Source organism: Nothobranchius furzeri, chromosome 1, assembly GCF_043380555.1.
Source record: "Nothobranchius furzeri strain GRZ-AD chromosome 1, NfurGRZ-RIMD1, whole genome shotgun sequence".
Taxonomy (NCBI): domain Eukaryota; kingdom Metazoa; phylum Chordata; class Actinopteri; order Cyprinodontiformes; family Nothobranchiidae; genus Nothobranchius; species Nothobranchius furzeri.
The window spans coordinates 27,924,805-27,951,063 of record NC_091741.1 but is presented as its reverse complement, the minus strand read 5'-3'; the positions used below and the strand labels follow the sequence as shown (position 1 = coordinate 27,951,063).

The 26,259-nt window shown below is 39.5% G+C and overlaps 1 protein-coding gene across 3 annotated transcripts in view; it reads right to left on the bottom strand.

The window, feature by feature from the left end:
* cysltr1 (cysteinyl leukotriene receptor 1) overlaps window positions 1-26,259 on the bottom strand; it is a 57,786-nt gene that overhangs the window by 12,053 nt on the left and 19,474 nt on the right. The window contains exon 1 of one of the 3 annotated variants that reach the window (XM_054738292.2): window positions 8,123-8,572. The exons of the other annotated variants lie outside the window; for them this stretch is intronic. The gene's annotated coding sequence lies outside the window, so the exon portion shown is untranslated. Of the gene's footprint in view, window positions 1-8,122; window positions 8,573-26,259 lie in introns of those variants that run through there. 3 annotated transcript variants of the gene reach the window in all.

Here is a 26,259-nt window from a genome sequence, read left to right as displayed (position 1 = left end):
AGTATCTGTTCCAATCACTCTATCAGAGAAAAATCAGAGTTTTAGAAATAACGGGACACTCAGTAGAGCCATTATATTATATTTTTTACAAGTGTATGTAAACCTCTGACCACAACTGTATATTACATTATCTATGTGGACTCTGCTGGGATTATTTAGAGCTGAGAGGCGCAGAGCTCTGATCGTTGATGCGCTCCAGACAGCTGCCTCCTGAACACGGCCACAGAAGCATTCTCAAAGTGTCTCCACCTCAAAAACAAATTTAACATGCAGTCGTTCATGTCGGCTCATATCCTTTTATGTTTTCTGTCTTTTATTTATGCCTGATGCGTTTCGCTGCTGTGGATCGGGGCGCATCACCTGTTTTGTCCTCGGTGACAACTGATGCGGCCGGCGAGCACTCTACTGTTTTTGCCGTCGGTAGATCTTTTTTAACAGCAGTTCAAAGGTAACTCATGAGGTAAATATATATGAACCCAGGTAGCAGTTTTTCTTTAGGATTGAGAGGAGATGCAGGAAGATAATAAACAGACAGGACAGAAAAATAGTCAAATAAAAACAAGTTAGTTTTTGTACCTGCTGGTTGCAACAAACAGACACCATTGAAGGTAATCCGAAGTGATGAACAAAAAATTAAATGATTCTTTCAATGTTTAGATCAGCAGGAACTCTGAGAGGCTGCAGGCGCATCAGTGAGTTTGTGGCCACTGCGCAGGGGGAGGGGGGAGAGGGCTGAAGCAGAAACTACCGTTGTTAAAAGAGATGTGTGTTAACTTAGAAAATGTGGGCACAATTTTAATTACTTGTCAACATTTTTCTCCAACGTTAAGGCTGCTGCACAAAAAAATAAACAAATAAAAAGACTGCTGCTTGCGTGGGCCCCCTTGTGGCTGTGGGGCCCCCGGGCCTGTGCCCAGTTTGCCCATATTATAATCTGGCCTTGATGCTGTGGTGCCATTTTTGGGAGTATTTCAACTTTCTATACACCATTACAACCCTTACATTCTAATGTTAATAATAATGTTAATAATAATAATGTGTATGTAAAATGTTCATAGCAACAAAATATTTGACTAAAAAATGCAATTATCTATACAGAAATTGAAAATCGTTTTTTGTTTTTACACATATTTTTAATTATACAAAAAGGCCACACCTTTATCCCTCAAAATTTCTATGAAAAAAAATTGCATACAATCCTTTCAAATAACCATACATTTATTTAAAGTGCTTCCATAAATTAGTTTCTGAGATACACTCATTTATGTAAACTGTAACAAAAACGAAAACATAAATAATAATAATAAGCAGGAGTCTAAAATTATAATGTTGAATATTTGTAGCTAAATTTTCAGTGGTATATAGTTTTCCTTTTCTCTCACTAATAGTAATAACAATAATAAAGAATACTGCATGAATAAAAACATGAGGAAACGGAAACTTAAACATCACCCGGCGCTGTAATCGCGTCAACCGCTTCGAGGAGGGAGGATGTACTGTTTGGCGGGTCCGTGAGTCATCAAAACGTTCGTAGTGGTGTGTGAGTGTGTCGGGAGTTTGTAGTGGGTGTGTGATGTGTGTACGATGTGTTTGTCTAAATGTATCATTGTGGAAAAAAACGATAGACTGGGACTACAAAGAACTATAATTTGCAGGAAAATGGCGTCAAAGCAGGTAATTGGGTGTGTAATAATCATATGACAGTTCAGTCATCGTCCTTCGGTTTGCTAACAGAAAGCATAAAGTAGCATTGCTAAAACAAGGGAAAAAGCTGAAGGGTTCCAATGTGTACATGAACGATCACCAGACTAAAAAAATGCTGATGTCGCCAGAAGAGCGCACAGCCTGAAAAAAACAAGGAAGGATTCAACGCACATGGACTACACACCACAAAGTATTTATTAAATTAAACGGAACACCAGAGCAAACTAAAGTAAAGGTCATCAGAAACATCAGTGAACTGGATAAGTATGAACAGTCAGCCTAAACTGGAGGTACGAACATAACACACAACCATGGCAGGATCTATCAGCACCCAGTCATCTTCATCCAGAAACAACAACTACTTAGTGCAAAGAACAACACGTTATAGCGACCTGGAACTGACAACCTTCACCTATACAGACTATAAATCAACAGACTCACTTAGGCACTTAGACCCAGAGAACTACTTTTTCTCTCACAACAACGACAGCTGTCAGATCTACACAGAGGAGGAGTACAATCAAGCTTTTAAAAAGGACAGTAAATTATCTACAATTCATTTTAATAGTAGAAGCCTGTATGCTAATTTTGATAACATAAAGGACTATTTAAAGTCATTTACAAAACAGTTTAGAATAATCGCTACATCTGAAACATGGGCTTGCCCTGATAAAGGAATGGACTTTGAACCAGATGGATATGAAGCTAGCTTTCTAAACAGAAATAATAAGAGTGGTGGTGGAGTGGTGATGTATGTAGATAAAAGCCTGGATTTCAAAGTTATTGATACCATGACAACTGTGATTGATAATTATTTTGAATGTTTAACAATAGAAATTATTAAGGAAAAAAAGAAATATGCAATAATTAGTTGTGTTTATAGATCCCCAGGCTCTAATATAGTCATTTTTAAGGATTGGTTGGAAGAGGCTTATTCAAAAATTAATTAAAAAGTTGTTTATATTTGTGGGGATTTCAATATCAACCTGCTCAATCCAAAGAAGCATAACATGACAGAAGAATTTATTAGCACAATGTACAGCATGAGCTCATATCCTAAAATGACAAAACCTACCAGAATTCAGACACACTGTGCTACTTTAATTGATAATATATTTACCAACAATACTGAAAACAATGCAAGAAGTGGATTATTAATTAGTGATATCAGTGACCACCTGCCAGTCTTTGTAGTTTCTGAGGATAACTCTCAGAGATGTCAGCAAAATAAAAATGTAATCTATAAAAGGATAAAGTCACAGGAAGCGATGAGAGCTCTGAGGGAGGATTTGGGGGCACAAAACTGGAGCAGCGTGTGTAGAGAAACTGAAGTTGACAAGGCATATGAAACATTTTTAACAATATTTAATACAATATATAATCAGAACTGTGCAGTTATTCCGTTGAATGTAAAGCAAAAACAAATAGATCAACCATGGATTAGTAAAGAACTACAGAACGCTTGTAAAAAGAAAAATAAATTGGATAAAGATTTCTTACAGCAAAGAACAGAAGAGGCAGAATCTAAATATAAAAAATATAAAAATAAGTTAACAAATATTATTAGAAAAAGTAGGAAGGAATACTATAGTAAAAGGATAGTTATATATAAAAATAATATAAAAAAGTATATGGGACACACTAAAAATATTATTAAAAAATCAGTCAAGACAGCTGTTGAGGTTCTGCCCTCATGAGAAATTGCTACGCAGTAATTTCTCCAAAAAACTGTCATCTGAACTCATTGAAAAGCAGGAAATAAAGGAAGCGCCAAAAGTGACTTCATTTCCCATGATCCTCTAGCCGGAAGCAACGTGATAACGTCACCAAAGCGACGTCGAACCCCAGACCCAGGGTGGAAAGCTATGAAGCCCAGCGTAGAACGAAACTTAACTCTCTTTTGTTCCAGACATCTGGTTTGAGGAGACCACCCGGTTCTGCTCCGACCGTGCTCCGACCGTGCCGGACGCAGATGCGTGAGGCCTACCGGAGAAGATCCACAGATCACCGCCACCTGATCTGTTTCAGCCGAACGACGAGGGACGCCTTGAATTCGTTCAGAGAAGATTTTTTTTTCTCTATCTCTCTTTTCCTCCCGTTACTCTTAATAGTTCGAACAAGCGATCAAACCGCGCGATTGCTTCAAATTAACAGACGGCTCTTTCTCTTCCGTACCAAAATACGCCCTCCTGACTAAGGTTGTCACGGTAACCGGTATAGCGGTAAACCCCGGTAAAAAAGTTGACAATAAAAATAACCGTCCAGTTTTTAAAAAACTAAATTATCTCGGTGGGTTTACCGTGGCCGCGGTTTCGGCGCGGTGACCCTTACCAGCCACCGTCGCTTCAGCTGAAGTTCCCGTGGCGCGCACTTTTTAGTTTGCAACGGCACCAAAACTTTGAAGCTGAAATAATGGCCGAAGGAGGAGACGGCAGCGCCCAGGACATCCATCAGCCCTCAAAGAGGACTAAATCGGAAGTATGGGCATATTTTGGATTTCTGAAAAATGCTGAGGGACAGTTAATAGAAGACGGCTATCCCGTTTGCAGAACGTGCAGGAAACAAGTGTCTGCAAAAGGCAGCAACACTTCGAATCTAATGGCACATCTGCGTGACCATCACCCACGTCTCTACAGCCAGTGCAAGGTAAGTTAACATTAGCATTTTAGCTTAAATGCATGACGTGAGGACTTTTGGTTGAGGGAGAATGCAACGAGTCGCCGCAGCGTCCTCTGCCAGCATTTAAACCGTGTCACGGACACCCTGTTGCTGGACGAAGCATCTTATTTGTTGATGATGAAGAGAAATATACAATTAGTTCCTTGTCATTGATTTGTTTACTTATTCAATGCCATTTATACTTGAATATTTGGATTTGATTACATAGTGTAGTAGTTATTTTAGTCATTTGTTTAAAGTGGATATTTATTTTAAATACATATGTTTTAAGGTTGACTTGTACAGTGCTCAGGTCAAGTGTGGACTGGAGTTTTAGATTTTCATTTTGATAATGAAGAAAACAAGTATATGAGAAAACAAGTGGTGTTTCTTTGATTTGTTTACATATTGTTTATGTTTTGAATGTTTGGATTTGTATAATTTAAACCTGCACTGACTACTGTAACATGTTCCAGAAAAAGAAGCCATTTGATCCTTTACTTGTGAAAAGTTGCACTTTTGCTAAGGCGTTGTGTTATTTTAGGTTTAATAAACACTGTTAAACCTTTTCAAAACTATTTCAGTTTGTGTAGAACAGGACTATCAATGCTTTCTGAACATATGCAACACCGTTTAAAAAATACCGCGATAATACCGAAAACCGTGATAATTTTGGTCACAATAACCGTGAGGTTACATTTTCATACCGTGACAACCCTACTCCTGACCATCTTAAAAGTAAGGCGTTTTGTTTTTGTCATTGTTTAATATCTAAGTTTTATGCTGTGGCCAGGCTGACAAACTATTGGATATTTTCATTTGCCTTTGATTGATCTTTTGTTTTGTTTATTGATCTTTGTGAAGCAGTTTGAAGTGTTTTGACTGAGTTACTGTGAAAAGCTAAGCCCACTGTGTGTCTGTACTTGAGAAGACAAGCTAAAACACACACACACACACACACACACACACACACACACACACACACACACACACACACACACACACACACACACACACACACACACACACACACACACACACACACACACACACACACACACACACACACACACACACACACACCACAAGTGGTTTGATCCCAGGAGCCAGATGTAGGAATCAGCCATTTTGGGTTTTCAACTACCTCCATCTTGTTACCCCACCTATCAGATCATTATTTCACATTATCATTCCATTGTTTAATTACTTGTTATTCGTTTGATAAAATAAGTTGGTTGATGTTGATTGGCTAAACACTTTGGGAGGAGCTGAAGTGGTCATACTAGTTAAAAAATTTTAATTGGCAATAACATTTATTATCTCAGGTGATTTGTTTGTGTTGATATAGAATTACAACTGCAGCTCGTTAAGGATTTCACGGAAAGGATCAACAGATTGAAAGAGCTTGTGGATTCATTTTTCCCCTGTTAAAAGGGGAATGGTGCCCCGAGGAGATCCAAGGATTTCCTAATTACGTAATAAATTGGTAAATATTTCCATATTTACAAATTTATTGATGAATCCAAAAAAGTAAGTAAAGATTACAAATTATTCGTTGACTAATAATCACAACACAGCATAATTACCCAGAGTATTTTTTGATAATAATAGTAAGATAGAAAACATGGGGGATATAGCCAATGGATTTAATAACTTATTTGTTAATATTGGGCCAAACCTGGCAAAACAAATACCGGATGATTTGTCAATGGACAACAGTACTAATAATTGGAGCGAAATCCCTGTTTTATGTTCCTCACAGCAGTGGAAGAAATGGAGATTATACATTTATAAATAAATGCGAAAGTAAAACATCAACTGATTATAATGACATTGATAGCAAAACAATGAAAAATGTTATTGGGGGTATTGTAAAACCACTTACTTATATTTGTAATTCATCGTTTCTAACTGGAACATTTCCAAACCAGATGAAAATAACTAAAGTGGTGCCACTGTTCAAGACTGGAGATAAACACAGCTTCTCTAATTACAGGCCTGTTTCATTACTATCACAATTCTCAAAAATACTAGAAAAATTGTTTAGTAAAAGATTGGATTTATTTTTGGATAAATGTATAATATTTATTTTTGGATAAATGTATAATATTATCAGAAAGTCAGTATGGCTTTAGATCTAATAGATCGCCTTCATTAGCATTAATGGACACTGTTGAGGAAATCACAAATGCAATAGATCGTACACATTTTGCTGTGGGAATTTTTTTGGATCTTCAGAAGGCCTTTGACACAACTGAGCATTTTAATTAACAAATTAGAACGGTACGGGATTAGGGGGATTGTTTTGAAGTGGTTAACAAGTTATTTGAGCCACAGGAAGCAATATGTGAATGAGGGACAGTTTTCGTCAACAGACTTGGACATTGCTTGTGGTGTACCACAGGGTTCAGTATTGGGTCCAAAGTTATTTATTCGATATATTAATGATATTTGTAAGGTTTCAGAAATATTTAAGTTTGTAATGTTTGCTGATGACACAAATATTTTTTGTTCTGGGGAAAAATTAAACAAGCTAATGAAAATACTTTCTGTAGAAATGTTTAAAGTAAAAAAATGGTTTGATAAAAATAAATTATCATAGAATTTAAGTAAAACAAAATACATGTTATTTGGGAATAACAAAGTAAACACCCAAATTGTGATGAATATTGATGGTGTAACTATTGAAGGGGTGAATCATTATACATTTTTGGGTGTTATAATGAATGATAAAATTAATTGGAAACAACATATAAAACATATTCACAACAAAACTGTAAGAAGTATTTCCATATTAAATAAAGTGAAACATTTCCTGGATTGCAATATACTTCACATTTTATACTGTACGCTGGTGCAACCATAGTTAAATTATTGTGCAGAGGTCTGGGGCAACACTTATAAAACTACATTATCACCAATAATAAAATTACAGAAGAAAGCTATCAGGATTATTAATAAAGCGGGCTATAGAGATCATACTAACAACCTGTTTTTGAAATCACGAGTGATAAAGTTTACTGACCTTGTTCAATTCTTGACATTACAAATAATATATAAAGCTAATGACAAACTACTCCCTGGTAATATACAAAAGTATTTCTCATATAGAGATAAACAATATAATTTGAGAGGAATGGAATTTAAAATACCCGTCTGTGCGAACAACAGTAAAAAGTCAGTGCATCTCTGTTTGTGGGGTAAAATTATGGAATGGATTAAATAGTGATTTAAAGCAATGTCCAAGTATGACCCAATTTAGAAAGTGGTACAAAAATAAGGTCTTCATGAGGTACAGGGAGGAAGAGGGATTTTGACTCAAAAAGATCCAATGAGTTGTGCGAGGGTGTAAGTGTACAAAAGAAAATGTGGTGTGTTGTAAGTGTGTGTAGTAGGGAAAGTTAATCGCTGTGTGGTGGATAATTGGAAAAGGTATGTGGAACTATTTTGTATGTAATGGTGTAAATGGGCCATTTGACTATAGATGAATAAAGAAAATGTATGATGAATTAGGAGAACGACATTGTTCCTTTTGATCTTGAGCAAATGGGAAAAGGGGGGTAGGATTTAATAAGCATTAGCTCCCTCTTACTCCTTTTCGAACAGAATATGATAATAAAATTTTTGTGTGATTATCCGTGTGATTTTATTTTAAATGTCTACAATGACTTTGTGTAACAAACAGAACTCAGAAGACCCGTAATGACGCCAAACACAGTAAAAGTATATTTAGAAAAAAAAATTATTTTTGTGGAGTTACCAGAGGAGGGCGAGGCAGGAGACAGAGTCGGAGGGCAGGCGTGAGTCAAAACCAGATCGGCACAAGCAGGTACAGGGAGCATGCTGGAGACGTGGTAGAAGACAGGCGAGGGTCGTGATGACAGGCAGAGTTCAAGGCAGGGGTCAGGAGACAAACGAGATCCGGAGGCAGAGATCAGGCAGGGTGGATGGCCGGAGAATTTACTGGCAAATGTTTTCAATAATCTGGCCGAGACTGGGTAGCTGAATGGATCTTTTATAGCAGGGGAAGCAGGTGAGATGAGCTGAGGAGTCAGGAGCAGGTGAAGTGGATGAAGCTGATTACAGGAACAGGTGAGATGAATGGAGTTGATGGTGGTTGCCAGGGAAACAGGGCTTGTCAGGAGCTTGGTGAGGGGACCAGGTGAGCTGAATGAAGGCTGAAAAATGAGAGTCATGACAGTTATTATTATTATTGTTATAATAGTTGTTTTTATTCTCATTATAATGTTCGAAATAAAGATTTCATTCATTCATTCATTCTTTCATTCATTCAAGACTGTAACTTTTGTGGATTTCTAATAAACTCCTACATAATTAAGACATTTTTTTTTGTAGAGAGAGAAAAACACAGGCTTCTGTTTCTATGTGGACAAGGTCTTGGAGATAAAGGTGAAGAAGCCCTTCATCAGTAAAGAGCAGAGAGGAGTCTCATTTCTCTCATGGAGAGGAGTCTTGTCCCAGTGGGAGGAGACCTTGCAGAAGCACAGAACTCGCTGGAGAGATCACATTTCTTTTGTGTTTCGGAAACACTTCTGACTTTCCCAGGAGGAGCCAGAGCATGTTGCTGGGAAGAGGATGCACTTTAAACAAATATAAAATTGCAATGATAATTTTTGCATAAAGCGATATGCCACTTATCTAAAAAGTTGGAATTGAATGCATTGTTTATGTTTTCTTAAATTAAACACTAATGGCTACAATAGATTCTGGTGAAAGGCATTAGATGTAAAGCATAATCTATTGGAGCTATTATGGGATTGCTTTTATCCATTAGCTGTATAAATGTTTTATAAGTTATTAAGAGATTTCCTAATTCCAAATCTTGTAAAGTAATCATAATAATTTAGGTAAAGAATGCCTAATATTTAACCCTTTGGTACATAATGGTCACCACAGTGGACAGGTACTCAAAATTGTTATTTATTTATTTATTTATTGCTATTAAGCACAGCTGTTGATGACTTTATTGCATTTGATCCCCTCCATTTGGACTTCAGTAAGTCAAGCCAACATATTTCATGTTCAGAATGCACGCTGTCCACTGAGGTGGACATGTAATAAATTATTTGTAAATTATTAAATGTTACAAAAAATATTTGCTGAAATTTGTTTCATTCACACCTAAAGACAAATGAAAAACATTGTTAAAAAATCATGGTTGAAGATTTCATAATTCATGCATCAAAGGGCTAATATTTAATCAATACTTTTAAGCTTAGCATCATAAAATAGTTTACACAGAAGCAGAGATGTGGACTCGAGTCACATGACTTGGACTCGAGTCAGGCTCCAGTCATTATTTTAGTGAGTAAGTAGTAAGTAAATTTTTTTATATAGCACTTATAACAGACATAGTGCTTCACATAGATCAAAACAAAATAAAACAAAGTCATGAAATCATAATGATCTCTAAACAGAATCACATTAACATCAGAAAAAATAGTCATAAAATTATAAAATTTCATAAACAGATGAAAGATTAAGAATTTGAGTTAAAAATAAGAAAATAAAAGGTTTATGTAAAAGCAGCTTTAAATAAAAGGGTCTTTAGCTGTTTTTTTTAAAGGTGTCCAGACTGTCAATGCTGTGTAAGGATAAAGGAAGATCATTCCAGAGTCGGGGTGCAACAGTTTGGAAGGAGCGATCACCTCGACTTTTATATCTGGTCTATGGAACTTCTAGAAGGTTCTGGTGTGTGTACCTGAGGGCTCGGGTTGGAGCATAAGGCTTTAACAGTTCAATAATATAGGGAGGAGCTTGACCATGTAGATCCCTGAAAGTTCTAGTCAGGATTCTAAAATGAACTCTAAAGTTAACGGGTAACCAGTGCAGAGGCTACAGAACAGGAGTGATGTGAGCTCTTCTGTTTGCTCCAGTTAGGAGCCTTGCTGCAGAGTTCTGGACCAACTGAAGGCGGTCAAGGGCTTTTTTGTTAAAACACGTGAAGTGTGTGTTACAGTAATCTTGACGGGAGGAGATAAAGGCATGGATAATGACTTCTGACTTCATTTGAATGACTTCTGACTTGACTTGATAAAATCAAACGCCAATGACTTGCGACTTGAATTGACTTACATCTGTTGACTTGATGATGACTTGAGCATATTTGATATTTTAGCACAAAAGTGACACGACATGGACAAAAATCATAAATAATTCTTGGTTCTGGGTGTGATCTTGAACTGCTAACTGCAGCAGCACTTTGTTTATAATCAGTTCCAGTTGCACTCCCTGCTTGTTTGAGCAAATAAATGAAGCTTTAAGAAGCTTTTATTCTGGAATTTATTTTTTATCATTGTCATTAAATTCAAGTTTGACAGATGACTTATGTCTTGAAAATTCAAATGTAAGGACTTGGACTTGACTGTAAAGACTTGTGATTTACTTTTGACTTGCAAAGCAGTGACTTGGTCACACCTGTGCACAGAAGCAGGCTGGTTGATTGTGCTGACATGAACATTAACAGCTCTAGAACTCGGCCCCTCACCCAGCCTGTATTGGGAGACAGCACTGCAATGAAGGCTGGTGACATGAACTGCTAATTAAATTAGATTTAATTAAGACCATGTTTAGTGAATCTCCTTGGAGATGCGAGGAAACGTCTTAATAGAGGAGAAAGCTGAAAACCAACTCCAGCTCCAAAACGCCCTACTCATAGGGGGAGGGGGACCTGAAGTGGGCCAAAGACCTAAACCTGTATTTTTATTCACCTTGAGAAGCCTCATGAAGAAATGTTGATGCAGTCAACATCCAGTGAGGTGGATCCAGAAGTGGCACATTGGTTTGTATTGTGAGGTTTCATTGCTAGTAGCAGTTTTTTTGAACATTTGAAGAGGATTTAAAAAATATTTACCCCCAAAAAATGTACTCAGGCAGCTAAGGAAGGAGCTTGTGCTGATCGCGTTTGTACTAACAACCAGAGAAAAGGAAATTTGTATCTACATGAGCGATATTTAGAACATGCACCTCCAGAGTGATACAGTGTGAGGCTGCGAGCGTCTGTATGGTTTTCACCTCCTCTCCAGAAATGAGGAACCCAGAATGATGTGACTGAAAAATCTTAACTTGAAAACCACCACAAACTTTATTTGTGCATTATCTTCATTTTATTGTGAAAACCCGGAGAGGAACACCTGCATCCTACTCCGTTGTTGGATATGACAAACCTCCGGAGAAGCAACACCGAGTAGCAAAGAGATCTGACTGCAGTCTCACAAGAACAACAACAGGTATGATTTCATGTGTACAAATTTCTGAATAGTTATAATTTAAAGCGTGTTTAGACTTCTGTTATAAACCTAAAAGAGCCATCCTGCTGTTTGTATGTCACCTGATGTAGAGACTAAAACCCAAAACTTAGCGATGATGGATTTAAGGCTCTGACTGGGTTCTACGTCTGTTTATTGCCTCGCAATTGGATGTGACTGAGTTCAGAAAGTAGCTAAAATGCTACTGTACGTTAGCTTTGGCCAGAGTTTAAGATCGTCCCCCCACCTCTCTGCTTCAGTAGGCAGAAGGAGTGTAACGGGTTCCTGTTTGAGCTGTGACAGCTGGTGTTCATGCATGTTTTCAGTCTCTAAATGCCCATTAAAAGAGGATTTGCACAAAGGGATCCCATCATCTCAGTGTAAACTAGTGCAGGACCGGAAGTCGCTTGCATCTTCCGCGCAAAGCATGATGGGCCAAAAGAATAAGGTGTATAGGTTTGATCAAGCGTCCACGCCTCCCCTCACACAGCTGCATTCAAATAACTCGACACCTGGATGACCCCGAAAGCTAAGCTGGAGAGGGCTGGGATGGACCTTAACTTAGCACAGTGGACTCTAAACTGTCTCACAAACCGGCCCCAGTGTGTGAGAGCCCGGGACTGTGTGTCTGACCTGCAGTGTGGGTGTGCCCCAGGGGATGGTCATCGCCACCTATCTTTTCACCCTCTACACTGCAAGTTTCAGACACAACACGGGCAGCTGTGTTCTGCAGACGTTCTCAGACGACTGCGATTGACGGACTGATCACAGAGGATGATGACAAGGAGTACAGAGGTCTGGCGCAGAACTTAGTGGAATGGTGACAGCAAAGCCACCTCCTGATTAACGCAGGGAAAACAAAGGAGATGGTGGTGGATCTTAGAAGATGCCGGCTTGCTGTTCCTTCACCAGTGAACATCCAGGGAAAGGACATCAAGAGACTGAATACTTTAGTGTGCTACTGCTGCTATCCTCTGTCTTTGAGATGTTGCAATAATGCGATTTCCCCACTGATGGAAAAATAAAGGCATTCTTGTTCATATAATAGTTTTACACAGAATAGGGAGAAAGATTTTTCAATATGTCACCCAGTTCACCTACATGCTGTTTGTGGGGAGAGGTTCCTGTCAGAGACGACATCTAGTCTGATGATTAGTCACCAACAGAAGTATAACCAACAAAATGTCTTGACTGACAAAGAAGCCTCTTGAATGAGCGGCGAAACGTCTTCAAGGAAAGTCCAGTTGTTTCCAACTAAACACAAACTGAATGACTGAGAAACATCTGCACTAATATATTGGCTGAGAGGATACAATAAATAGAAAATGTGAGACAAACCTAAAACCTTTTGTTTATTGGTTGCTGGTGGAAAACACAACTTCCTCTGGAAAACTAAGCACTCACCAAAGCAGCAAAATGTGATGGTGACCTGGCTTTGTTGCAACTGGACGTGTTAGTAATAATAATTTTTGTCCACAACGTCTTGACTAACACTTTAGTCTTCCTGAGAGCTTCGCCACTCTTGGTGGCATCACTTCCTTCTCCGTGTATCCGTGGGCAGCAGAGAGCGACACTGACTCTCCTCGCCGATGACACAGTCCCATGCGTGATTCAGTGTGTAGACCCCATCGTCTCTGTTCATGGTTGAGTGTCCACGTCTCCTTATTTCTATGGCTTCCTTAATCCATCCTCTGTATTTTTGTTGTTCGGTGTTTATGATCCTTGTGCTGTCCCATTATATGATTCTCCCTATTGCAGTGGTCTGTTACGGCTAATTTCTTTATTGTTCTTTCTGCTTCTTGATTTGCGGCTCTTGTCTGTCTTCGATTAGTTTCTTTCTCGTTCTTTTCTATGTTCTATTGTTCGTGTGTTGAGTTGGTGTCCAGTTTCGTCTACGTATGTTGTATTGCAGAGTTTGCACGGTACTTCGTATAGGACTCCACACTTATGTCCTGCCAATATCTTGTATTTTGGGTGTACTTGGCACTAACTGTTATGTATGGTTTTGTTGGTGTGTTTATGTTGTGTTTGTGGGGGGTTGTCACACAATTAAAAACAATAAATTATGAATAAGAATGTGATTCTAGACCTGCAGAAAGAGAGAGAGAAAAGGGGACACAAAAACACAACATAACCAAAGTATCACTGCACCCGCAACATGAGGATCTATAACAGTAACAATTTTATCGAAAAGGACACGGTAAAAATTCATAGTGCATTAAACCCCGGCCTTGGGTCATCTGTTAAAAATGCCCAAGTCCATACTTGTGAGAGCACCATGTGTGCACCTGTGTGCATACATGCGCTTGTGTATGTAAGGTTCTCCATACAAGTGTCCACAAACCTGCCCCCAAAGACGTGTGGAAGATGAAGGACTTCCAAGAATCATTTTATCTCTCTCTCCACTTTGCAATGTCTAAATTGTTTATTGGTAAAGATTGGTATGGGTTAATCGATCGGCTTATTAATATAACCCCTGCGTGTTGAACTTTCCCTCAGGTAACCCTGGATGGGAAAATGAAATTACCTAACATTTTGGTGCCGTGATACCTGTCATGCAGTTCGGCCGCTGGGGGGTCGTCTCCGGGAGCCGCTTCCTGCTTCGGTCCGGGGGGCTGGAATTGCTTCCCGGCCGGCTGGATGGCTCCGTGGGACTCCTCTCTACTGCAGTCTCATGCGCGTCGGACTTCGGGGTGACTCCGCCGCGCAGGGGGGATTGGGATTGGATTGGATGAGTGAGTGAATACCTCTTTTTTGCAGCCTTGCATACATAAAGCTGGTTGACTTGACAGTGTGTTTTACGTTCGTGTCTGCCTTCCGAACACGGGAGATGTCCTGTGTTTTAGCAGGGAGCTTGAATCCGGTTCGGGTGAAATAGCATTGAAAAGTCGCAACCGGTAGCCGTTAACTCATGTCCTAGATTCAGCTGCTCTGACCAGGCCAGTTCCCAATGAAATAGTTGAAATATGCGGAAAGGCTGGTCAGAAATGCTGCTGGTAAGGTTTTAATGAGGTCTGTGTCGCAGGAGACACAGCCTGCCCCGCTGTGAGATGTCATTGCGGGTCGTAATACGATCGGAATTGCAGACAACTGGTAAATAAAAGATTAAATAAACCAGCGCTGCGTTAAAGTGGCCAACCGCAGTTTGGCATAGGCACGTACTCCCTTTGCAGCTGCCGATAGGAGGGGTTGAATGGATTATTTTTAACGCTGTCTGCATTGAAATGCATGGAGATTTATAACAAAATGTATTGACCCCGCGCACCGCCAGTATGTATGTGAAATGCGCATTGACATAGATAGATGATGGCAACCTGCCTGCTTACGGCACTGCAATGAGAAGTGATGTGCAGCCACATTAAAGCGGATAGCAATAAAAAAGTGCTGCGTTAAAGCGGCCACAATATCTTTGCACAACGCCGGCTAACCAACCACTGGGTTGGCAAAGTTTATAGAAGTTCGTCATAAACTCCAACAAACACACTGTCACTGATACGTTTGGCTTCTCTTGTAATCACATTGTCGTGTGGATTGTTTAACGTTTTCCTATTGCTGCTGAGATACAAACGTTTTGGACACCGTTGCTTTTGGCTTACTACTCAAGTCGAACTAAAAATCACTCATTTTGCTTCATGATTTGTGTGCTTCTCATCGGTTTTGGTGTTGTGTCTGTGGTTTTCGTCCGCCACTTGCTGATCATTGTTGTGTGTCCTTAATAAATGCTTTCTGAGGGTTCTGTCTGAGAGAGCGAATTGCCTACCGACTCGTGTGAATCATTTTATCTCTCTCTCCACTTTGCACAGTCTAAATTGTTTATTGGTAAAGATTAGTATGGGTTAATCGATCGGCTTATTAATATAACCCCTGCGTGTTGAACTTTCCCTCAGGTAACCCTGGATGGGAAAATGAAATTACCTAACAGAAGACTTTTTTTATGTATTACCGTGTCCTGTCTGGCTGTGAAGCAAACAGAATTAATGTCTGAATGCTGGTAACAAACCTTACAGATTTACTCTCAGGTGGAGCATCAAAGTGTCTGCTTTTAATGTCACGCCTGATACTTAAAACTTTATTGTTATTGTTTTTGAATGCTTTGTAATTCCGACCAGACACGGAGACAGAGGTCTAACAGAAGTCTGAAAAGAAAACATCTCCATCAATGTGTGTGTGCAACTCCACACTTGATCTGTATAAAGTTTGAACATAATTATAAATAAAATATAAGTATGAAATAGGCTTAACACAAAAATGGCCATAAACAGATCCCAGGTCTTGATAAGGTAGATGATTATACCAGAAACGATTGGTGATAAAACTCAGATACGCACACGTAAAGCTTACAGTTTACACATTTCCTTTGTGTCATTTGTGTCTTCCTGTTCACAGAGTTAACTGACAAAATGATGCAGGGGAAACACTTTCAGGTTGACAGCAACATGAAATGAATTTCAGATTAAGATTCAGAACAGAGAAAAACTACAAATTTATGACCTTTCTGCATTTATTTTAGGCTGACAGCTAAAGCTAGTTGAGCTTAGTGTGGTTTTATGTTGCTGTGGTTGCTTTGCGGATGATATTGCTATGATATGTAAAATCCAATAATATGGGTGATGCAGAGTTGGGAGTCCACCGTTTTCCTTCATAAAGTCAGCTTTAGTTTTTCATACATATAGACCATCACATTAACATCATTTTCTGTCTTAGTTTAAGCTTAAATTAAATTTTAGACAAAGTTTTTAGGTGAGCAGCTGTCTGATAATTGAGGCAGCAGTCATGAAGGTTTTTTTTGCTTAACTGGGGGCTTATTTATTACTGCATTCTGATGAAGTTGGGATAATATATTTGCCTGTTCGTGTTTATTTATTAGCTAAATATCCGCTAAACTACATAAAAAAAATTAGACTCTTTAGCGTAGAGTGGGTGTTGTAACCATGGTAGCCCACATGCGTCAAAAAGGCAACATGTCACCAACAACTTCCAGCTTTCAATCCAGCGATCAAGTCCATTTTTAAAATTTGTATTCTCTTTTAAATGTATCTAAATATATGTTAAGTAATGAAAATTGAGATGCAGAGGTGTGTCACAAGCAGGCGAAGCAGGGCAAGCAAGAGGAAGGAGCAGAATTTTCCCAAACCAGCGAGACTGCCATGGTGCCAAGGCCGGATTAACCATATGGGCAACTGGGCAATTGCCCAGGGCCCACGATCTCTAAAGGGCCCAGGGCAGCAAGGGCACGAGCAAAATACTGTAGGCCTATCTGTAATCTCCCGCTTTATATTAAACTAGGGTGACCGTACGTACAGTTTTCCCCGGACTTGTCCACTTTTCACTCTGTCCGGGCGTCCGGACTGGAGGTTCTTGTACTGATGAAAATGTCCGGCTTTTCATCCAGGATCAGGGATCGAATTATGGGGGAGTTAGATATCCTACACATCCAGGGGAGCCGGAAAAAAGTTTTCTACTGATATTACATCATTAATGGACTCTTCTGAGCAGAGAGTGGCACAGCGCGTTGTTGCGCAGCGCTCCAGGCAGCTGCTTCCAGCGCACGGCCCATTCTCAAAGTGGCGCAACCAAAAAAAACTATAATTAGCACACGTCCCACATGTTCTCTATTTTCTGTCTTATTTGCACCTGAAGCGCTCTGCTACTGCAGAGCTCATCACCTGTGCTGCGGTGATTTCACCTCACTGACGCAGCAACGAAACGCGCTCTCCGCTTTGCGGTCAGGAGATCCCTTTGATCTGCTCAGAAGTAACTGATGAGGTGAAAAAGTAAGAATCCAGGCAGCAGATTTTCTGGAGAGTTTAGAGGAGATGCAGGAAGATGAGAGACAGACAGGACAGGAAAATAGTTAAATAAAAACAAAAAAACAAAACAAAGTGTTGAAAAGTAAAATGTAGGTAGATTTATCTCCACTACACGTTTTTACCTGTATAAAACAATAAGTTATACACACGTCATATTTATACATCTGATACAATTCAGACCACCTTCAAAGCTCAGTCACACACCCAGGGCCGTTTCAAGACATTTTGGGGGCCAAGGCAAAATGACCCCACCCACCCCCACCCCCCATAACTGGGCTCCCCAGAAGCCTCTGTGTAATTCATACCCTCTCCAGGAGTATTGGTTATACGGTGTTTATAAAAGCCCCTCAGACATCGCTGACATGTTATCAGATGAAAAATTAAATTATCAGACATGCTGTCTCATCTGCTGCTTTCTAGACTTGTAAAAAGTAACAAAACCATTTGAAAGCCACTATTTGTGGATTCTCTGAAAGTTTCCGTGGAGTGTGTGACAACTTATTTTATCATTGATCCTATCGTCTAATCTCACAGCTGAAACAAGCATCCTTAATAATCTGTGCACAGGAAGCGTACCGATGCTGTAGTAAAACAAAAGGTATAATAATTTATTATTAATAAAACCTTGTTGCACCACTAAAGCAGAAAAATGAGATTTTGCATTAAATATGCTAAATATTTACATATGACTAGTTTTGGAGCCCTTTTATTGGCAGAATCTGATATTAATTTAGTTCTTACAAAAAATGGGTCCCAACATGGTTTGTGTGGCGTTGCCATAGTGTGACGTCATAGGCACAGATTTCCTGTCCTCTTGTTTGGAAATGGAAATATGATCACCCTACATTAAACAAACTGTCCACCCGGGCTTTTGCGCTGCACAGAGACGCTTCGCTGCCTATGACTTTGAACGTCAGTTGAGAGTCAGTCTCATGCAGACTGACCAATGAAGAGAGGGCCTCAAGTTAAGACCCTCTCCTCGTTGGTCAGTCCACACGAGGTGGGTCAAAGGTTACCCTGAGCGGGTTACGTGATGTCAGGCATTCAAGTATTGAGTATATTTACTGCATATTACAGTAAAATATTCTGTATGTGACCATATTGTGGTGATCCTTGGGTCTTGATGATGGAGCCCTTTAATATTGTTGCCCAGGGTACAACAAAGTGTTAATCTGGCCCTGCATGGTGCCATCCCTAAATCATGTACTGTATGTCTCTAATCACCTACCACAGATTATGTATTTAAAATCACACAATTTCCAGCTAATAGCAATACAAAGAATAGACACTGATGAGGAATATTATTGAAAAAGTACAAGCATGGGAAACCAATGCACAGAATTTGATAATAAACAAGTAAAAATAATAAACTGGGCGGCTGTAAGTTTAAAGTTGATGTGTTTCTTTCTGAGGTATTCTCAATCCAATCACAGAGGAACTACTTAGTTTTAACCCCCTCAGGCTCAAAATAAGTTTTGATAAAAGGACGAACAACTAAGTCCTTCAGGGGTACTTCTGAGTTAAAAAATGCTCAAGAAATACGTATGTGGAGTAACCAGTTAGGTAGGTTTTACGTTGCAAATCTGCAACGCCTGCGTCCAGTGGGTTAATGAAATCAAAAATTTGGACCAAAGTTATAAGTGACATAATTTCTAAGCATTGTCTAAGTTTAAAACCTTTATGTAAGGTGCAAAGTGAACCGTATCCAAAAAACTGTGAAATATTTAAATAGCTTTTGCTCCAGCCTAAATTCTCCTGCTAGTTTTGGGCACTCTCTTGTGTTTGCCTATAAAACTGAGGGTGGAGATTTCTTTAACACGCTAGCTTGATCAACTCTGCTTTACCATGCTTGTTTTATTGCTAAAGTCTGTATGAGCTCTTGCAGTTATGAGTTGCAAGAGGAGCAAGTCAGAACCAGACGACGGTGTGCACGATGGCACAGACTGCTATAAAAGATAATTGCTGACTTTGACACTGAACAGCTAAGCAAATCCTCAAATGCCTTTGATTTGAACTCTTTCTTCAGGCCAACTGGTAGCCAATCTGATCTCTGTTAACTGTGATCATCAATACTTTTCCAATGAGTTTTTGCCCTCAGGCAAATCAAGTTTTATCAGTGGAATACAGATCTTCATTTAAAAGGGTGGTCTCATGCTATTTACATCTTCCAGAGCAAAGATAGGCAAAACATATGAGAAAACATTGCTGTTGACACTATTGAGACATATTATTTTCCTAAATATAGTGTTAAGTAATGGCTACATATGATCAATAAGATGTGATAATTCCATATAAATATTAAATTTCAGTCTGATTGTTCATTGAATGTTTAATCAGAAGACTTTAGTTTCTTTGACTTATCGGAGAACATACACACTTCACATAAATTCAGAGTCAAGTATAAATTTTCTAAAAAATAATTTATTTCTATTTCCCTAAACTAATGATTATACAAGACAAGGTATGAATGAAATGATGGAATGGAAGCTAGATGTTTTAGCAAAACCTTTCTTAGGTATCTGAGAGAGATTGTGGAGTCTGAGTTGTAAAGTCAATTTGGTTGTATGGTTTGATAAACTAGAGATTTGTTTATAAAACCATCCGACGCAAGCTGTGCCGAGTCTACGCACCCTTGTGTGAAGATCCCAAGCAATCCAGGGGGTCAGGAGGTTGAGATGGACACTGCCGATGACGTGGACCTCTTGCAGTGTTGGGAGTAATGCGGCACAAAAGTAATTAATTACTGTAATGCATTGCTTTTTGCTGTAATGTGGTAATGTAAGGCATTACAGGGAAACAAAATGGTAATATTTACTCAGTACAGTTGTCAGTAATGTGGTAATTACAATGCATTTTTAAACCCAGAATCAAGATGCGTTTCTTAAAAATTCAAATTGTGGGAAGCCCGAAAAAAGATCCAGTATCTGCATATATTACGTCATTTATGGACTCAGCTCTTCGGGCAGAGAGGACACAACGGGAACGGCTCAAATACTCCTGTGTCCTGCACGCGGCCGCTGTAACATTCACAAAATCGCTCCACTAAAACAAAATAATTCACTTGCGATCATTCATATTCATATTCTCTGGCACTTTCTGTACTTGTCTGACATGCTTTGCCTCAGCTGAGTTCATAATCTGTACCCCGGCAATTTCAACTCATTGCTGCTGGAGTGCAGCACATGTTAAGATCCCTTTGGCTGATTAGTTAGAAAGTAGGAAGTCTAGGAAACTGTTTTTCTGGAAGACTGAGAAAAGATGCAGCATGCAGGACGGTTAGAGAGAGAAAGGGCAGGAAATTATTCAAATAAAATCAAGAAATCAAAACAAAAGTGCTTGAAAAGAAAAAAATAGGTAGATTTATCCCCAATACACATTTTTACCTGTGAAAAGCATTTAGTATTTATACATGTGATAGAATCAGATCACCCTCAAAAGTCAGTCCCACATCCAGGGCCGTATCAAGGCATTTGGGGACCAAGGCTAAATCAGCTCGAAGCCCCCACCACCTCACTCCCTGCTCGGTTAATATAAGATGGCAGCGTGCTGAGAGTACAGTTTGTTGTTGCTTTTATTTAATAAACAATCATTCTAAAGAACTGTTTTTAACAGCAACACTAGCTCAGATACCACGTCACCTTCCACCGGATGTGTCATGAGTTCACTGGGCGTCAGATTACCAAATTCATACTGAAGTTGTTTTGTTAAAAGTAACTTAGAGTAATGCAAAAGTAGTGTAATGCCTTACATTTTAAAATCAGTAATCTTGTAATGTAATGAATTACTTTAAAATGAGGGTAACAAGTAATAAATAATGCATTACAGTTTTGAAGTAACTTGCCCAACACTGACCTCTTGTATCGGAGCCCGTAGGCAGCTCCGATTATGATCCCTCTGGTCTGGGTAATCTCCAGGTGGCGGGAGGAAGCTGTAATGCTTGTTTTGCATCTAAGGCTGTTCGGTGGCTAAGAGCGGTTGTGTCTGTAATCACTCGCAAGCGTTGAAGAGAGGCTTTGACTGCAAGGTCAAAAGATAGAATGGTCTCAAAATGCTTATTCACCGGTTTGGCCGAACCGGGAGGCAGCTAGAAACTAACTAGATCAGGAAATAATTCATGTTTTATCAACTTCAGTTAATAAATTTGGCAAATCAGAATTTGACACATTCAAAAGCATTACCAAAAATGCCTCAGAAGTCACTCCTTCAGATATTCAGAGAGGTTAACTTGGTGTGATGTGAAAATGTTTTTACACATTTATGTTAAGTTAATGTTAGAGAGATATAAGGAACCACCTTTCGTCAAGGTTTTTGACAGGTCTATTGTTCTTTGACCTTTATCCCCCCCCCCCCCAACCCACCATAAATCAAACTTGACAGGTGTATTGTTCATTGATAGGGATGAGCCGGATTCTCGTTTCAGACGAGTATCCGGTACGGATAAGGCATTTTTACGAATACGAGCATGACACGAGTAAAACTAGTAAATATCTGTAATCGTGCTGAAGGAAAATCCTCATTGGGTAACTGACTGTCTTCACGCTCTGTGATTGGCCAGTCACATAGAGCGCCCGCCCCTCCCTACACACAAAACTGCAGCCGGCCGGGCCAGGAGCGCAGTCCGTCCGGCTCATCCACGCACACAAACAGACAGTAACGGATCTCGCTGTGATTGCTTCACTGTTGCTCACGTTTCTTGAGAACTCCCTAGGTTTTCTTCAGCTCGCCTCTTTTTCGGTTGAATATTTAAAGTTACTTTTTTCGTAACTTACATGGTGCATTTGACAAGACAGAGCTGACGTGCTGTGCTAGTCACTACCTCCGCTCCGGTCGGGTTTTTTATTTTTTTGAACTCCCTCTCTCCCTCCCTCCCTCTCTATCTCACTCTCTCTCTCTCTCTCTCTCTCTCTCTCTCTCTCTCTCTCTCTCTCTCTCTCTCTCTCTCTCTCACACACACACACACACACACACACACACACACACACACGCACACAAACACACACACACATTAATCAACATTGTTTTGTTTAACTTTGTGTGGGAAAATGCCAAGAATGTTAAGAAAAAAATCTGTTTAATTAAATTAAAATAAAAAAAAATACATAAAGTTGTGTCTGGTTTTAGCATTTCATATTTCCTAGTTCCTACTGCATGAGTTCAGATGTATCAATCCATGCACTCAAATATTAATGTTCTGATTTTATTGAAAAACTTGTTCTGTAATAGTTCCTTTACTATTGTGATCAAAAATATTTAATCTCAATTCTGAGGCTGCTCTGTAAATAGTTTTCAAATAAAGTTAAAGTTAAAGTCCCATTACTTGTCACACACACAGGTGTGTGTGCAAAATTTGTTCTCCGCATTTGACCCATCCCCTGGGGGAGCGGTGAGCTGCAGACACAGCCGCGCTCGGGAACCATTTGGTGGTTTAACCCCCCAATCCAACCCCTTAATGCTGAGTGTCAAGCAGGGAGGCATTGGGTCCCATTTTTTCAAAGTCTTTGGTATGACCCGACCAGGAATTGAACCCTGACCTCCCAGTCTCAGGGCGGACACTCTACCACTAGGCCACTGAGCTGTAGGCAACAATACACATAGCAACTTCTGATCAATCCATATCAATTTCAGACTTAAAATAATATATTGATGTCAACCACACCCACTTCCGGGTTATGCCACGCCCATTCCGAGTACAGATACAGATAGATTAGTTGGTTGAACAGATACAGATACAGATAGTGGTGTACTCGCTCATCCCTATTCATTGACCTTTATGCCCTTTCCCCAACGCACCTTTCATCAAACTTGACAGGTGTATTGTTTGTAGTCCCCTTTTGTCATATGATCTTTAACGACCCTATATGTCAAGAAATGAATTGATGACTGATGGGGCTTCTTCACTTGGCCAACATGGCGATCAAAGCTCACTTACCTACAATCTGCCATAGATGCAAGATCAATCACCCCGGTCAGCGGCAACACGAATTTCTTTACGTAGCTGTAAATGAATTATTTTAAGATATTCACTTTATGGACATTATTCGCAGGGTTTTAACACCCAAGCTGATTCTGGCTCTTCAAAGTTTTCTCAGTCTGCATGGCTTCCAGCTGGACGCTGAGATCCTGTTCATCATGGCTGTGATGCAGCTGCACGGATTCAGGGCTGTGATGCCCATTCACAACGACATTTTTCCGGTGTACGATTCCCTGACCAAAGCTGACCTGGATGCACTGGCTGCGGTGGTGGAGGAGTGAACTGTGAGGGGTATGCTGTGTCTTCTGCAACTTGTTTTTTTTAATTATAATCATTATATTTGATGCCTTTTTTTACAGTGTGATTAGATTTTATATCTGACTAGATTGTACGGTTGTTTTTTGCAGTACGATTAGATTTTACTCCTTATATTTGATGGCTGTTTTTTACATTGTGATTAGAGTTTATGTGTGTCTAGATAGTACGGTTGTTTTTTGCAGTTCGATTAGATTTTATTCCTTATATTTGACGGCTATTTTTACAGTGTTATTAGATTTTATATTTGACTAGATTGTACAGTTGTTTTTTGCAGTACGATTAGATTTTATTCCTTATATTTGACGGCTGCTTTTTACAGTACGATTAGATTTTATTCCTTATATCTGACTAGCTTTATTGTGTACCATTTATGAAAGAAAAAGAAATTATGAGAATGAAAATGTATATATTTTTTCAAGCATCCATCAGAGATGGAGGAGGTCATGAAAAAGGTTTATTTTTCACCAAAACATCAGGGTAGTTACGGAGGTGTGGAAAGGTTTAGAACTGGTTTACAATGAGAGATTGGGGAGAAAGTTTCATCGGATAAGGCTCGTGATTTTCTCTCAGAGCAAGATGCTTACACACTCCACAAACCTGCAAGAGTTCATTTTCCGAGAAATAAGGTTTTTGTCTCAGGGTCACTAAAGCAGTTTCAAACTGACTTATGTGACATCAGTCAATCAGGTGGCAAGTAGGGCTAACAGAAATCACCTACACCCACTCCTAGTTTAATTTACCGAATGAGCATGCTTTTTTAGAATGGCGAAGAATGATTTTGACATGCAGGCCTTGTCAAAATCAAACAACGGTTTTAATTACCTATTAACCGTCATAGATGAATTTTCAAAGAAAGCCTATGTATGAGTCCTGAAAAACAAATCGGGGAAAGATGTTACAGAAGCTTTTGCTTCAGTTTTGAAAGACAGTGGTATCCCTAAAAAACTGCAGACGGATGCTGGTAAAGAAATTTTTGATAAGAAATTTGATGCCCTCATGAAGAAACACGGAATTGTGCACTTTGCCACAGCCAGCAGCGTAAAGGCCAGCATTGTGGAGAGATTTAACAGGACTCTAAAAGGTAGAATGTGGAGATATTTCACAGCAAAAAACACCCATCGCTACACAGATGCGATTTGAGATTTAGTACGATCTTATAACCATAGCTACCACTCTTCTATCAAAATGGCCCCCTCTGAAGTTAACTTGGAAAATCAAAGACGGGTGTTTCGCAACCTTTACGGAGCCACCTCACTGAAGCCTGCAAAGAAAATGAAGTTTTGAGAATGTCGTTGTGAGAATTTCCAAACTCAGTGGTGTTTTTGATAAAAAATACGAGCAGAGTTTTACACACGAGCTGTTCACAGTGGATGAGTGTCTTCATCGATCACCACTGGTTTATAAACTCAAAGATTTTGATGGGGAAAAAATTGAAGGGTCATCTTATGAAGCCGAGTTGCAGAAAGTAAACCTTTTGACCAAGAGATCTGTCCACGTTGAAAAAGTTTTAAAACGCCTGACATTTCAAGGAGAGTGGCAAGTTTTCGTTAAGTGGCTCGGCTGGCCCCAAAAATGTTCCAGTTGGATTAAGGCCTCACACCTACATATCACATTGCCCTGTAACGCCAGTGCCAATGTATTTAAAAATAATACAATTTCCAGTTACAGAATCGATCTTGCGCGTCACATCAATCTGAATGGCAGGTGGCAAGTAGGGCTAACAGAAATCACCTACACCCACTCCTAGTTTAATTTACCGAATGAGCGTGCTTTTTTAGAATGGCGAAGAATGAGCAAACCTGAGAAAACCAACAGAGCTCCGATTAGTCCCGGGTATTATAAAAATGTACAACAAGTTGGGAATGAGTGCAAGACTGTTATGAGAAAGATTCATCCTGATTTCTATCTCATTTACAGAACCCCCAATCCCACTCTCAAATATCAGATTGGTGGTGAAATAGAATTTAGATTTGCAGCTCCTTTGGTGTATATGCTAGGTTTCAATGCGAATGAGTGGTTGACGCCTGAAGGGCCTGCCAGTGATAAACCGGTCAAATCAGCGCCTCATTCCCCCGATTTAACCGGTGGTCTATATCAGTTTTATTGTTATTCAGATATAATGACTGAGCCTTTGGTGGGTGATGTGTATGCCCCGTTATTACGCACGGTGAAAGTTGAAGGTACCTTTGGGAACACAATTACTCATGTGTTTAACCCTGTGGATTACATCCCCGTCTCTACGAATCATATAGAAAACATGCATATCGAAAAAAATCTGATCAGAATGAGCCGATTCACTTCTTATACGGAAAACCAACAGGCTTCATTTCAGGCCCGCTCATCAGAGAAATACGATAATATAAAGTGCGTGAAACGGTGTGAGAGTCAGTTACGCTCTTTTACTCAGCTCAGCATACATCTTGCAAACGAAAAAATTATTTATCGCCTGCAGAGAAATGACCCCAACTGTTCTATTAATTATTATGTAACTCAGGCCGGTCAAGGTCTCCCGGGTTTTAGCGGCGTTCCT